The 13,075-nt window shown below is 41.4% G+C and overlaps 1 long non-coding RNA gene across 3 annotated transcripts; it reads left to right on the plus strand.

Annotated features, from left to right (window-relative positions):
• The first annotated feature begins 1,114 nt into the window (after window positions 1–1,114).
• LOC123515924 lies at window positions 1,115–5,112 on the plus strand. 3 transcript variants are annotated; one of them, XR_006678014.1, is made up of 4 exons: window positions 1,115–1,380; window positions 1,705–1,849; window positions 2,533–2,821; window positions 3,801–3,832. It is a non-coding gene; the product is annotated as an uncharacterized LOC123515924 (long non-coding RNA). The 3 variants fall into 3 exon arrangements; XR_006678016.1 differs by lacking the exons at window positions 2,533–2,821; window positions 3,801–3,832 and adding exons at window positions 4,275–4,358; window positions 5,024–5,112 and having other exon boundaries at window positions 1,131–1,380; XR_006678015.1 differs by lacking the exon at window positions 2,533–2,821 and having other exon boundaries at window positions 1,163–1,380; window positions 3,801–3,837.
• Window positions 5,113–13,075: the final 7,963 nt, after the last annotated feature.

Below are 13,075 nucleotides of genomic sequence, written 5' to 3' on the forward strand. Positions count from 1 at the left end.
ACGGTAATAAGGGATGCAAAGTCGGACTGGTTGGTGGTGGAGAGTGGAGTCCCACAAGGTTCAGTGCTGGCACCAATACTTTTCCTTGTCTATATTAATGACATGCAAGAGGGAGTAAACAGTTATATTAATTTGTTTGCGGATGATGCGAAATTGTGTATGTGTGTGAAGAGTGAAGAAGATTGTGAAATTTAACAAGCAGATCTAAATAAGATTTGGGAGTGGAGCAAGAGGTGGGAAATGGAATTTAATCTGAGCAAAAGTCATGTGATGGAGATGGGGAAGAGTGGAAGACGGCCAAGAGGGTCATATAAGTATTGAAAAAGGTGGAAAAGGAAAAGGATTTGGGAGTGATAATACAAGACCATGGGCAGTTTGAGGCTCATATTGATAAGATGTTTGGAGAAACGTATAATTTGATAAGAAATATTGGATTAGCCTTTCATTATATGGATAAAGATATGATGAAGAAATTAATTAGTACTGTGATTAGACCAAAATTGGAATATGCTGGGGTGGTTTGGTCCCCTTATAAAAAAAAGCATATAAGGAAGTTGGAGAGATTGCAGAGAATGGCAACAAAAATGGTTCCGGAATTGGCAGAAATGACCTATGAGGAGAGATTAAAAGAAATGAATTTGCTTACGTTGGAACAAAGAAGAGAAAGAGGAGATTTAATACAGGTTTATAAACTGTTGAACGGACTGGATGAAGTGGATAATGAGCAAATTATGTTGAGAGAGGAAAACTTAAATAGAACTACGAGATCGCATAGTAAAAAGATAGCCAAGGGAATATGCTTGAAGGATGTGAAGAAATATAGTTTCCCACAAAGATGTGTGGAGGTGTGGAATGGTTTGAGTGAGGAGGTGGTGTCAGCGAGGAGTGTGCATAGTTTTAAAGGAAAGTTGGATGTGTGTAGATATGGAGACGGGGCCACACGAGTATGATACCCAGGCCCTGTAAAATTACAACTAGGTGAACTAGGTGAATACACACACACACACACACACACACTCTCTCTCTCTCTCTCTCTCTCTCTCTCTCTCTCTGATGTGATGTATTCCTTATTTGAAATGCTTTAAGGTAAATAAAATCTATAGATGAAGTGGAATGCAGCTTTCCATATTGGAAAGTGGCGCCTTTCATCCGCCAATGAGGTGGTGAGGGCGGCTTGTGTGTATCATGACGTCACGCCAGCGGTCACGGCCCACGGGACAAGCGCTCAGCTGTCAGGCAGCAGCAGGTGTCATGGAGGGGCCCTGGTGGTGGACTGGTGGTAGAAATGTTTACGTTTTGTTCTTCATTGGACAAACAATGTGATGTGGACGTGTTGTGGTGCCTTGACGTGGGCGTCGCTGCCGTGAGCAGGATGGAAGGGTGAGCTGAGCGAGCGGTGGCTGGTGGGAGAGGTGAACGTTGAGGTTGATATGCCCAGCGTGAAAAGTGTGTGACTGGCTTAGTTTTGGTGCCTTGGGGTGGGCGTGGGATGTCTGGCGGGCGTGGTGACAGGAGTGGTCCTTGGCACACATCGTTTCACCGAATTTATCCCACGCTGCTGGACTTTGAGGAATGTTGCATGTGTGTGTGTAGACGTTCCTCTATCTAATTGTGTCACTCGAAGCATAGACTGGTGTGCTTATGAGTGTGCTTATCTCCTATCTGTTCCTACATATCAGTTGATTTCTTTGTGTCTGCTTTCAGAGCAAGGAAGGGACGTCAGCTGCTGGCTGAGGCTGCCGGACCACTTGTCACCACTCCCTTCCCTTTACTTTGACGCTCAGTTGGTGGCCCAAAGGAGGAAAATGGAAGCATGGACAGTTAACCATCGTCAACTGTCGTATAGAAGGTAAGGGACAGTGTTCATTTACTTAGTTGGATGTAGAGGGTCTTCCTCACAGTTGTGGTGGTTCACTGCTGCTGTCAGTCAGAAAGTCCTTCTTCAGAAGAGCCATCTGGTCTGACACAGAGTTAGAGACTGCCCTGCAGTAAGCTAACTAACGTGTTCAGACTCATTCACTCCGATTTTAGTGGTGTAAATGTCATGCACTGAATAATGTGGATTGATTGTACCATACATGTGCACCCTGTAATTGATCCACATCTGAGTGGATAAGTTGGTGTAAGTAGCGGGAGGTCTGAGATATATGTACAGTCCACTGTCATCTGAATAGCCAGTGCTAGGGAGTCGTCTTCCAAGCCACCTCATTTCTCCCACATGGTCGATAAAAAACTTTGTGTGTCTGTTTTACTAAAGCTTGCAAGGATGGGTAGCCAAGTTGAAGTAGGCAGGTCATTTGAGGTGGCCCTTCTGACAACCAATACCTGTTTGATGGACCACATGTATTGCTTGGGAACAGGTTTTGCTTCACTGTTAAGCCAAGATTCACAACCGTCTGACAGGGTGGGTGGACGTCACAGCTGCCTTCAATACTTTGCACAGCCTGTCCTCCTCACTGCTCTTGATGACAAAGTATTGAGTTTCTTTTAAGTGTGAGTGTTTCAGTACTCTTGTTTTACTTGGCATGGCAGTTCTGGATGTGGACAGCAGCACAGTGTCATCCATCAGGACTAACACATGGAGACGGGCAAGGCATCCATCAGCGCCACAGTTTTGCTTGATAAGAGTTATTAAATCATTAACAAAAATAACAAACAGTAAGCAAGATGAGGAGCAGCCCTGATGTACAACAGTCGAGGCAGTGACAATTGCTACACCAACTAGCTATACATTGTGTTAACTTGTACACAGTGACTATAGCGAGCAACATTACCATCCCACAACCCAGTCTCTTCAAAATACAAAATAATGTGTTTCTTGGTAAGTTATCCTATGCGCGGGTAAAATATACAAAAGTAATAAAAAGCTGAAATTTGTTCCTTGTAGCAACATCTGTCAACAAACGCAGTGCGACAATGTGTTCAAGGCATCCTGTGCCCACCACCTGGCTCCCTGCCTGCTGTCTGTCAGCCTTGAACCAATGGCTTAGTCTGTTGCAAAGCACCATGCCACACAGCTTTGTCATGCTGTTCATTACTGTGAGGTTGGGTTAGGTTAGGTCGATTACTGTTATGCCTCCATCATTGTTAGCCAAACCACGGGAACCTCGCTCGGAAGTGGTGAAGAGTTTGGCAGTCACCCATGGCCTGGGATATGTTGCAGATATAAAAATCTTGTTAAATAGCATTGTTATACATAAGAGCCATGTCACACACAGAAAGATGATTGAACAACCCTGGCAGCACACCACACCCTTGCTAATGTCAATGAAATGGTCTCATGGTACACAAAACTCAAGGTAAAAATGTGTCCCAGTACTGAAGGGGTTAAAATAGTGAAGACTGTGGCCATGGCATTAATCTTGTATCCTCTATAGGCCTTTCTTAATGTCAATAAAATGGTCTAATGGTAAACAAATTTCTAGGTAGAAGTGTGTCCTAGTACTGAAGGGGTTAAAATAGTGGTGGTGGTGATGGTGTCAATAAAATGGTTTAATGGTACACAAATCTCAAGGCAAAAATATGTCCCAGTACTGAAGGGGTTCAAGAGTTGGTGGTGGTGGTGTACTTGTGTTCCTTGAATTAATGTACACAATACTTGTCAGTGTATGCATGGCCAACTTATAAATTGTCAGACTTGTGCAATGTCACCTTTGTTAGACATGATTCTCTCTCTCTCTCTCTCTCTCTCTCTCTCTCTCTCTCTCTCTCTCTCTCTCTCTCTCTCTCTCTCTCTCTCTCTCTCTCTCTCTCTCTCTCTCTCTCTCTCTCTGATATTTATCCAGTTTGATTTATTTCAGATTGTGTTAAGATATGGAGAAACAGACCAAGGAAGAGGAGGAAGGAAGAGGAAGGAGAGAAAGATGAGAAGAGGAAGATAAGAAGGAAGGAATCAAGAGAGAAAAGATTAGGTAAAATAAGAATATTGTCATGTTAAAAGGTTAAATTCTCTCTCTCTCTCTCTCTCTCTCTCTCTCTCTCTCTCTCTCTCTCTCTCTCTCTCTCTCTCTCTCTCTCTCTCTCTCTCTCTCTCTCTCTCTCTCTCTCTCTCTCTCTCTCTCTCTCTCTCTCTCCTCTCTCTCTCTCTCTCTCTCTCCTCTCTCCTCTCTCCTCTCCTCCTCCTCCTCCTCCTCCTCCTCCTCCTCCTCCTCCTCCTCCTCCTCCTCCTCCTCCTCCTCCTCCTCCTCCTCCTCCTCCTCCTCCTCATGTGCTAATACTATTACTATTATTACTATCCTATTGTGACCTGTGTGACCACTGACCTTTTGCCGCAGGACTCCCTGGACTGCGACTTCACTGTGACCCGAGAGGAGGTGGCCACTCAACGCTGAGGTCACACGGCTTCCTTCCTTATGCAGGTCAGTGGTGTGGTGTGGTGTGAAGTGTGGTTAGGTTAGGTGGGTTGAGTTGGGCTGGGTAAGGTTTTGAGGACATTTTTGAGGCAGTTTGGCATGTTTGGTGGGTATTTTAAAATAGTTTGGCATGTTTGGTGGGTATTTTAAAATAGTTTGGCATGTTTTAAGGGCATTTTAGACAGCTTGGCATGTTCTAAGGGCATTTTAGACAGTTTGGCATGTTTTGAGGGTATTGTAAGACAGTTTAGTATGTTTTGAGGACATTTTGTTACAATTTGGCAGGTTTTGAGGGCAATTTATAACAGTTTGGCTGGTTTTGAGGGTATATTAAGGGGTTTTGAGGGGAATTGAAGACAGTTTGGCAGGTTTTAAGGCCATTTTAAGACAGTTTGGCAGGTTGTGAAGAGATTATAATTTGAAATGTTTTGATGACATTTTAAGATACTTTGGCATATTTTGAGGGCATATTAAGACAGTTTGCCAGATTTTGAGTGCAATTTAAGACAGTTTGGCAGGTTATGAGGGTATTTTAAGAGTTTGACATATTTGAGGGCATATTGAGACAGTTTGGCATGTTTTAAGGGCATTTTGTTTGGTTGAGTTGCATTCAGTTCAGTTTACAACATAGTGAAGGTGACTCAATGTAAACAGTGCACCTCTCATTACAGGAAAGTCAAGCCAAGCCAAGCCAAGCCACGCTACAACACAACACAAGCCTTCTACAACACCTACAGCCATCAGCAACACCCAGAGTACACTCTCTCTCTCTCTCTCTCTCTCTCTCTCTCTCTCTCTCTCTCTCTCTCTCTCTCTCTCTCTCTCTCTCTCTCTCTTTATTATTGAAAGAGTTGGTTTGTAAGATTGTTTCACTTCAAAACCAAACATTTTCATCTTTGAATATTTGTTAACTTGAAAAATTGTTAAAGAATATTTTGTGAAGTTGAAAATTTGTTCAGATTTCCACAGTGAAGACTGGCCATTAATCCTCTGATGTTTATGGATCTTTATTAATGGCAATGAAATGGTCTAATGGTACACAAATCTCAAGATAAAAATGTGTCCCAGTACTGAAGGGGTTAAATAGTGAAGACTGTGGCCATTGATCTTGTCACCTCCATAGACCCTTGCTAATGTGAATAAAATGGTCTAATGGTACACGAATGTCAAGGTAAAAATGTGTCCTAGTACTGAAGGGGTAAAATAGTGGAGATTGTGGCCATTAATCTTCTGCCTTCTTTAGACCTTTCCAAGTGTCAATAAAATGGTCTAATGGTATGCAGATCTCAAGGTAGAAATGTGTCCCATTACTGAAGGGGTTAAAATAGTGAAGACTGTGGCCATCATTCTTCTGCCCTCTATAGACCTTTCCTAATGTCAATAAAATGTCTAATGTTACACAAATCTCAAGGTAAAAATGTGTCTCAGTATTGAAGGGGTTAAGATAGTGAAGAATGTGGCCATTAGTCTTTTGACGTCTATAGATCTTTTCTACTGTCAATAACATGGTCTAATGGTACACAAATCTCAAGATGTCCCAGTATTGAAGGGGTTAAAATAATGAAGAATGTGGCCATTAATCTTCTGACCTCTGTAGATGTTTCCTAATGTCAATAAAATGGTCTAATGGTACACAAATGTTAAGGTAAAAATTTGTCCCAGTACTGATGGCGTAAAAATGGTGAAGACTGTGGCCATTAATCTTCTGATGTCTATAAGCTTTTCCTAATGTCAATAAAATGGTCTAATGGTACACAGATCTCAAGGTAAAAATGTGTCTCAATACTGAAGTGGTTGAAATAGTGAAGACTGTGGCCATTAATCTTGTGATCTCCATACACCTCTCCTAATGTCAATAAAATGGTCTTAATGGTACACAAATCTCAAGGTAAAAATGTCTCCTAGTACTGAAGGGGTTAAAATAGGGAAAAGACTGGCCATTAACCTTGTGACCTCCATAGACCCTTGCTAATGTCAATAAAATGGTCTAATGGTACACAAATGTTAAGGTAAAAATTTGTCCCAGTACTGAAGGAGTTAAGATAGTGAAGATTATGGCCATTATTCTTGTGCCCTCCATAGACCCTTCTTAAAGTGAATAGAAAGGTCTAATGGTACACAGATCTCAAGGTAAAAATGTGTCCCAGTACTGAAGGGGTTAACATGCCACATTATCCCTTACACAGAATGATTATTTAGGTTACAACTTTGCCCACTAAGATTAAGGTAACAGTAATTGTAATGGGAAGCACTGCAAGGTTTTTTCATTTTTCAAAATTCTTATTTATTTATTTATTTTTTGTCGGCTTTATTTCTCACCCAAAAATTGTTAAGCTGCTCCCAAGGGATAATTCACCCCCAGTTTGGGAACCACTGTCTTGGAAGGTCTCATAAAAATACTGAATTTCTGTGGCAAGGTGCTGGAAATGTTTATTTACCTAATTGTATTTACCTAATTGTAACATACGGGAAAAGAGCTATGCTCGTGTTGTCCCGTCTCCATATCTATTAATGTCCAGCTTTTTCTTAAAATCATGAATATTCCTTGCGTTGACCACTTCCACGTCTAAATTATTCCATGCTTCCACCCTTCTATGAGGGAAGCTATATTTTTTCACATCTCTCCTATAAGTGGCCATTTTTAGTTTTTTCCCATGCCCTCTCGACATTCTTTCATTCCACATACACAGATCTTCCCTATCCATTTTTTCCATGCCAATCATCACTCTGTATATTGCTATCAGGTCTCCCTTTCTCTTCTGTTTTCCAGGGTCGGAAGTTGCATTCTTTTCAGTCTGTCTTCATAAGTCAAATCTCTTAAGTCAGGCACCATTTTTGTTGCAGCCCTCTGTACTTTCTCTAGTTTCCTTATGTGTTTCTTTAAGTTCGGAGCCCACTGTATTGTTGCATATTCAAGCCTCGGTCTTATCATTGCAGTAATTATTTTCTTCATCATTTCTTCATCTAAATATATGAACGCCACTCTTATGTTCCTCAATAAGTTCAATACTTCTCCAATTATTTTGTTTATATGTCTCTCTGGCGATAGGTCATTGGTAATTGTCACCCCAAGGTCTTTTTCTTCATGACTGGTTTTATGTCTTCATTTCCTATCTTGTACATACTCCTGATTCTTCTTTCACTCTTGCCAAACTCTATTTTCTTGCATTTTGTCGTGTTGAACTCCATTTGCCATGTACAGCTCCATTTCCATATTCTGTCCAAGTCTTCCTGGAGTAGTTCGCAATCTTTGTCACATCTCACTTTTCTTAACAATTTTGCATTTTCTGCAAATAGGCTCACATAACTGGACACCCCATCCACCATGTCATTTATGTAGACCGCGAACATTACTGGTGCCAACACTGATCCCTGTGGAACTCCACTCTCCACCAAGCCCCATTCTGATGGTCTGTCCTTAATTATTGTTCTCATTTCTCTTCCTACCAAAAAGTCTTCCATCCATTTTAGTAAACTGCCATGCACTCCTCCTACCATTTCAAGTTTCCAGATCAGTCTCCGGTGTGGTACCTTATCAAAGGCCTTTTTTAAATCCAGATATATTCCATCAGCCCAACCATCTCTTTCCTGTATTACATCTATCACCCTCGAATAGTAACATATCAGGTTTGTCGTGCATGAACGCCCTTTTCTAAAACCAAATTGACACTCACAAAGTATGTCATTTTTCTCCAAGAAGTCTGTCCATCTATTCTTCACCACCCTCTCACACATCTTAGCTACCACACTTGTGAGTGACACTGGTCTATAGTTCAATGGGTCTCTCTTGTTACCTGATTTATAGATTGGGACAATGTTAGCTCTTTTCCAGTCTTGGGGCACTACACCTTCCCTTAATGAGGCATCAATTACTTCACAAACTTTTTCTGCCAGTTGCTCCTGCATTCTCTTAAAATCCATCCTGATACCCCATCAGGTCCCACAGCTTTTCTCACTTCTAAACTCCCCATCATATTCTTGATCTCCTCCACAGTTACTTGAAACTCCTTCATAATCCCTTTCTGTTCCATTACCAGTGGTTTGTCAAAAGCAGTCTCCTTTGTGAATACCTTCCGAAAGCATCCATTCATAGCCTCTGCCATTTCCTGGGATCTTCACTGCATACTCCATTTACTTCTAAACTTTCAATACTTTCTCTATTTTTGTTGTTGTTCACATGTCTGTAAAAAAGCCTTGGTTGGTCTTTACATTTATCAATTATATCCTTTTCTTGTTTCTTTCTTTCTTCTCTTCTAATCAACACATATTCATTTCTTGCTCTTTTGTAACTTTCCCACTGCTTAATCTGTCTTTTCCTTCTCCACCTCTTCCATGCATCCTCTTTTCTTGTTCTAGCCTTTTCACATCTATCGTTAAACCAGTCCTGCTTTCCAACTTCTCTATGTTGTCTTATTGGTACAAATTTTTCTCACCTTCTTTGTATATTTTTATAAATTCCTTCCACTTTTCATTTGCTCCTTAGCACTCTTGAATTTCATCCAATTTGTCTCTTGAAAGAATTTCTTTAGGTTTCCAAAATCTGTCTTGGCATAATTCCATCTTCCCACTTTATATTCTTCATTTCTTCTAGATTTCTCTTCATCTATCACCTTGAACTCCAAAACTGCATGATCACTCTTTGCTAAAGGGCACTCCACCCTCATCTCCTCAATGACCATTGGCTCTGTGTGTGTGTGTGTGTGTGTGTGTGTAAGGCATGCGCTGTACCAAAACAATGTCAAAATTATTGTCGCTAGCAACCACTCTGCCCACTCTGCTTGTAGTGTGAACTTACCCTTAGAGTGTGCTGTGTGTGTGTTTGTGCTGGTTAATCACTTTTTTGTGGTTTTTGAAAGGGTATGTTAAGTTTTTAGGAGGTGTGTGTGAGGTGAGGGTGTGTCAGGGGTGTATCAAGAGTGTATCTTAGTCTGCAGATTGCTTCTATGAATTCAGTACTGAGACACATTTTTACATTGAGATTTGTGTACTATTAGACCATTTTATTGACAATAGCAAGGATCTATGGTGGTCAGAAGATTAATGGCAGCAGTCTTCACTATTTTAACCCCTTCAGTACTAGGACACATTTTTACCTTGAAATTTTTGTACCATTAGACCATTTTATTGACATTAGCAAGGGTGTATGGAGGGCACAAGATTAATGTGTGTGTGTTGTTTTTAAAATGTATTGTTTTCATGTATGTTATTACTATTTGATTGTTTATTAAGTTGAAAATTTGTGTAGACTTTTCTGTATAGATTTTGCTCAGTTTTGATACCAAGTTGAATCTGTATAGATTTTGCTCACTGTTTTTATACTAAGTTGAAAATTTGTGTAGACTTTTCACTGTATTCTTTGTATATATTTTTTTTTTTTTTATTAAAATATTTGTAGACTTCCTCAATGTAATAATGTAAAGAATTGTTAAATAAAAGTCTAGGAGACTCTTGCATTTAATTTTAACTCCAATATGGATCTGCCTAATCTCCGGAGACTCTTTCTATTTTTGACTTAAGTTTTCCATTTTTTTTTTTCCATTTTCTGCATTTTTTTTTTTTTTTTTCCATTTTTTCCTGCATTTCTTATGGGTTTTTCCAGTAGTGCAGTATTTAGGGTCAGTTTTTTTGGCTAGTTTTTCCATTTTCTGCTGGTTTTTGGCCAGTAATGCAGTATTTAGGGCTTTGGTTTTTTTTTTGCTTTGACCATTTTTTGCCGTTTTTTTGGCCAGGTATGCAATTTTTTTTTACTTTTCCATAACTTTTCAAGGATAATGTCTTTTCTTAATTTACTCATTTTTTTTCACCCCCACATTTTAATATTTTCACATTAGCTCATCTCTCTCCATTTTCTTGTATTGCTATGATAAGAAAAACCATGAAATTAGTTAGCGTGTTTTTTATTTCTGGCCTGTTATTGTTCAGAGTGAGTGTGGGAGGTTGATGGAGGCAATATTGGTGTGTCAGACAGTGACCTAAGCCAGCCTGAGGCGACTACTGACTAGTCAGCCACAAATATTCCCAGGAAAGGAAATTCTCCAAAACAATAAAGATTTCTTCACAATTTATTATTCAATCATGACAACAGCTCCAGGTACAGTGACACCACCATAAGGAGGTGGTGGTGGTGGTGGCGGCGGCGGCGGCAGGCGTTGAATGGCAGGTCTGCGATGAATCTTTCACTGGACGGAGCCGGCGGTAGTGGTGGTGTAGCAGGTGTCTGGTGGCAGGGGGGTGGGTGGCCGGAGTTGGTAGGGTAATGGGAGAGGGTCAGTGAACGCGCCGTCATCCACTCAACAAACTATTCTTTAGCGGCAGCAGCAGCAGCAGCAGCGGCGGCGGGTGCAGGGGCGGGATATCTTGATCTTGATGGTACAGGTGACGCAGAATTTCTTCTGGGTCAGGCCTTTGTATCGGCAGCTCCTGTAGGGAACATAAAGAATACCAGACAACAAAGAGGGCAATCACCATCTTTCACACCACTAGTTCCTGCATCTGGCACGCCACATTCTCTCCAGGAACTCTTTCACAGCCTCAATCATCCTTTCATTCGTCTCCCACACAGTCCCAGCAGCAACACCATCCATTCCCTTCCTGTCATCTCCACTCTGTCATGCCCCAGCTCCCTCAGCACCACTTGCATCATCTCATACCTGTCTCTGGCATACTTCACACACTCCACCACCACATGTTCCACTGTCTCATCCTCTCCCAAGTCACACATCTGGCACACTTTGCTGCGGGACTCTGACCATCTATAATTCCTTGCATTCACATCCATGCACTGTGCCCTAGCTCGGAAGAGAAGATCACCACCCAGGCTTCCCTCATACCACTTTTCATACATTGGGGCCTCTTTTCTCTATACCATACCAAGGTACTTTTTGCTCCATCCTATTTCTCCAGTCATCCAGTCCCACACCTTTCACTACTCTGTCTATCTCACTCTTCCACTTCCTTACATCCCATTCTCTACCTTCTCCATTTCTAACAATCATACTCCAGTCTCTCTAAATGTCTTTCTTCTACCTGTTGAAAACCCAAATACTTACTAACCCACTTTGCTACCAGCCTGACACACCTCTTACTTGCTACTCCTGACATTCCACAGGAACATTTTCTCACTATCCTTGCATCATTCATTGTTCTAACCTAGCCTTATACTTTAGGGTCGCTTTCACATCTTCTCTCTAAAAGTGCTCCAACCCATATCACCCCTAAGGGCCTCTACTGCTGCATATCTAGGTGCATTGCCATTCTTGCAACTCTATTCTGCCCTATTTCTAACTTATCTAGTTCACTCTCATTCCAAGCAATCACATCCATACCATACATGATGCTCGGAACAGCCACGCTCTTCCAAACTTCTCGCAGCACGTCATATTTACTGCCCTCATCCTTGCTGCACTTCCTAGACGACCTACCCACTGATTTGCCATACTTATCTTCTCATTCTTAATCTTTACACAGCCATGGACTCATCCACATCCCCAGATACTTATATTCATCTGTCTGCTGCACCTCATTCACTCCTAATCTCCACACATGGTTCCTCTCATCCTCTGACCTATGCACAACCATTACCTTACTCTTTTCACTACTAAATCTCACTCCAAAATCTCTTCCATACCCATCTACTACATCAAGCATACTCTGTAGCTCTTCTGCCGACTCACTCATGACTACAACATCATCTGCATACAAGAGCACATCTATCTTATCATTTCCCACATTTACACCTGCATTCATTCTCCTCATTCTAGCAGCCAATTCTTCTGTATATAAGCTAAAGATGGTTGGTGATAATATGCAACCCTGCCTAACTCCTTTTCACTCTTCACCCAGTCTGTCTCTATATCCCTAGTTTATACTTAGCTCTTGTATCCACATACATACTTCTCACTATGTTAACTATCTTTGCACTTAACCCAATTTTTTCTAACACCCTACCTAGCATTTCTCTGTTTACCCTATCATATGCTTTCTTATGTCTAGGAAACCTAAGTATAGTTTGCTCCCATCCCTTTCTTTTCTCTCAATCAATTCATTCACCACAAACAGATTGTCTTCTGCTCTCCTGTCCACTGGAATCCATTTTGCTCTTCGCCTAACACTCCAACTCTCTCAATCCATTTGCACAATCTCTCATTCAACACCGCACTGAACACTTTGCCTACTGTGTTAACTAACGCAATCGGCCTGTAGTTCCTCAACTCATTCTTACTCTTATATTCCCTTATGCAACAAAGTCACCCTGCATTCATTCCACATTCTTTGGCACTCTCCTCCTCCCACACCTGGTTGAACAACTCAGTCATCCTATCAATCACTACTTCTCCATTTTTGTACATTTCATACGGTATCTCATCCGGCCCTGCTGCCTTCCCATTCTTCTGCTTCTTCACACATTTCTCCACCTCCTCCCTGCTGATCCTTTCATTCAACTCATCTGCATCCTTTCTCTCCAGTGACACATGTCCTTCATCCACATCAAAGACCTCACTTACACCTCCAATCTCTTCCCAAAACTCTTTATTGCCCTTCTCATTTCTTCCTTATCAGTCACCACTGCCCTGTTCACCTACAGGCTCTCCACATTCTCACTGTTAGGCATCCCTCACCCCTCAGGAATCTATACCATTCTCGCCCACCTTCCATACCTTTCTCTCTAAGGGCCTGAATCACACTTCTCTCACTTGTAACTTTAGCATTCATTATCTTTCGCT

Source organism: Portunus trituberculatus, chromosome 40 (assembly GCF_017591435.1).
Source record: "Portunus trituberculatus isolate SZX2019 chromosome 40, ASM1759143v1, whole genome shotgun sequence".
Classification (NCBI taxonomy): Eukaryota; Metazoa; Arthropoda; class Malacostraca; order Decapoda; family Portunidae; genus Portunus; species Portunus trituberculatus.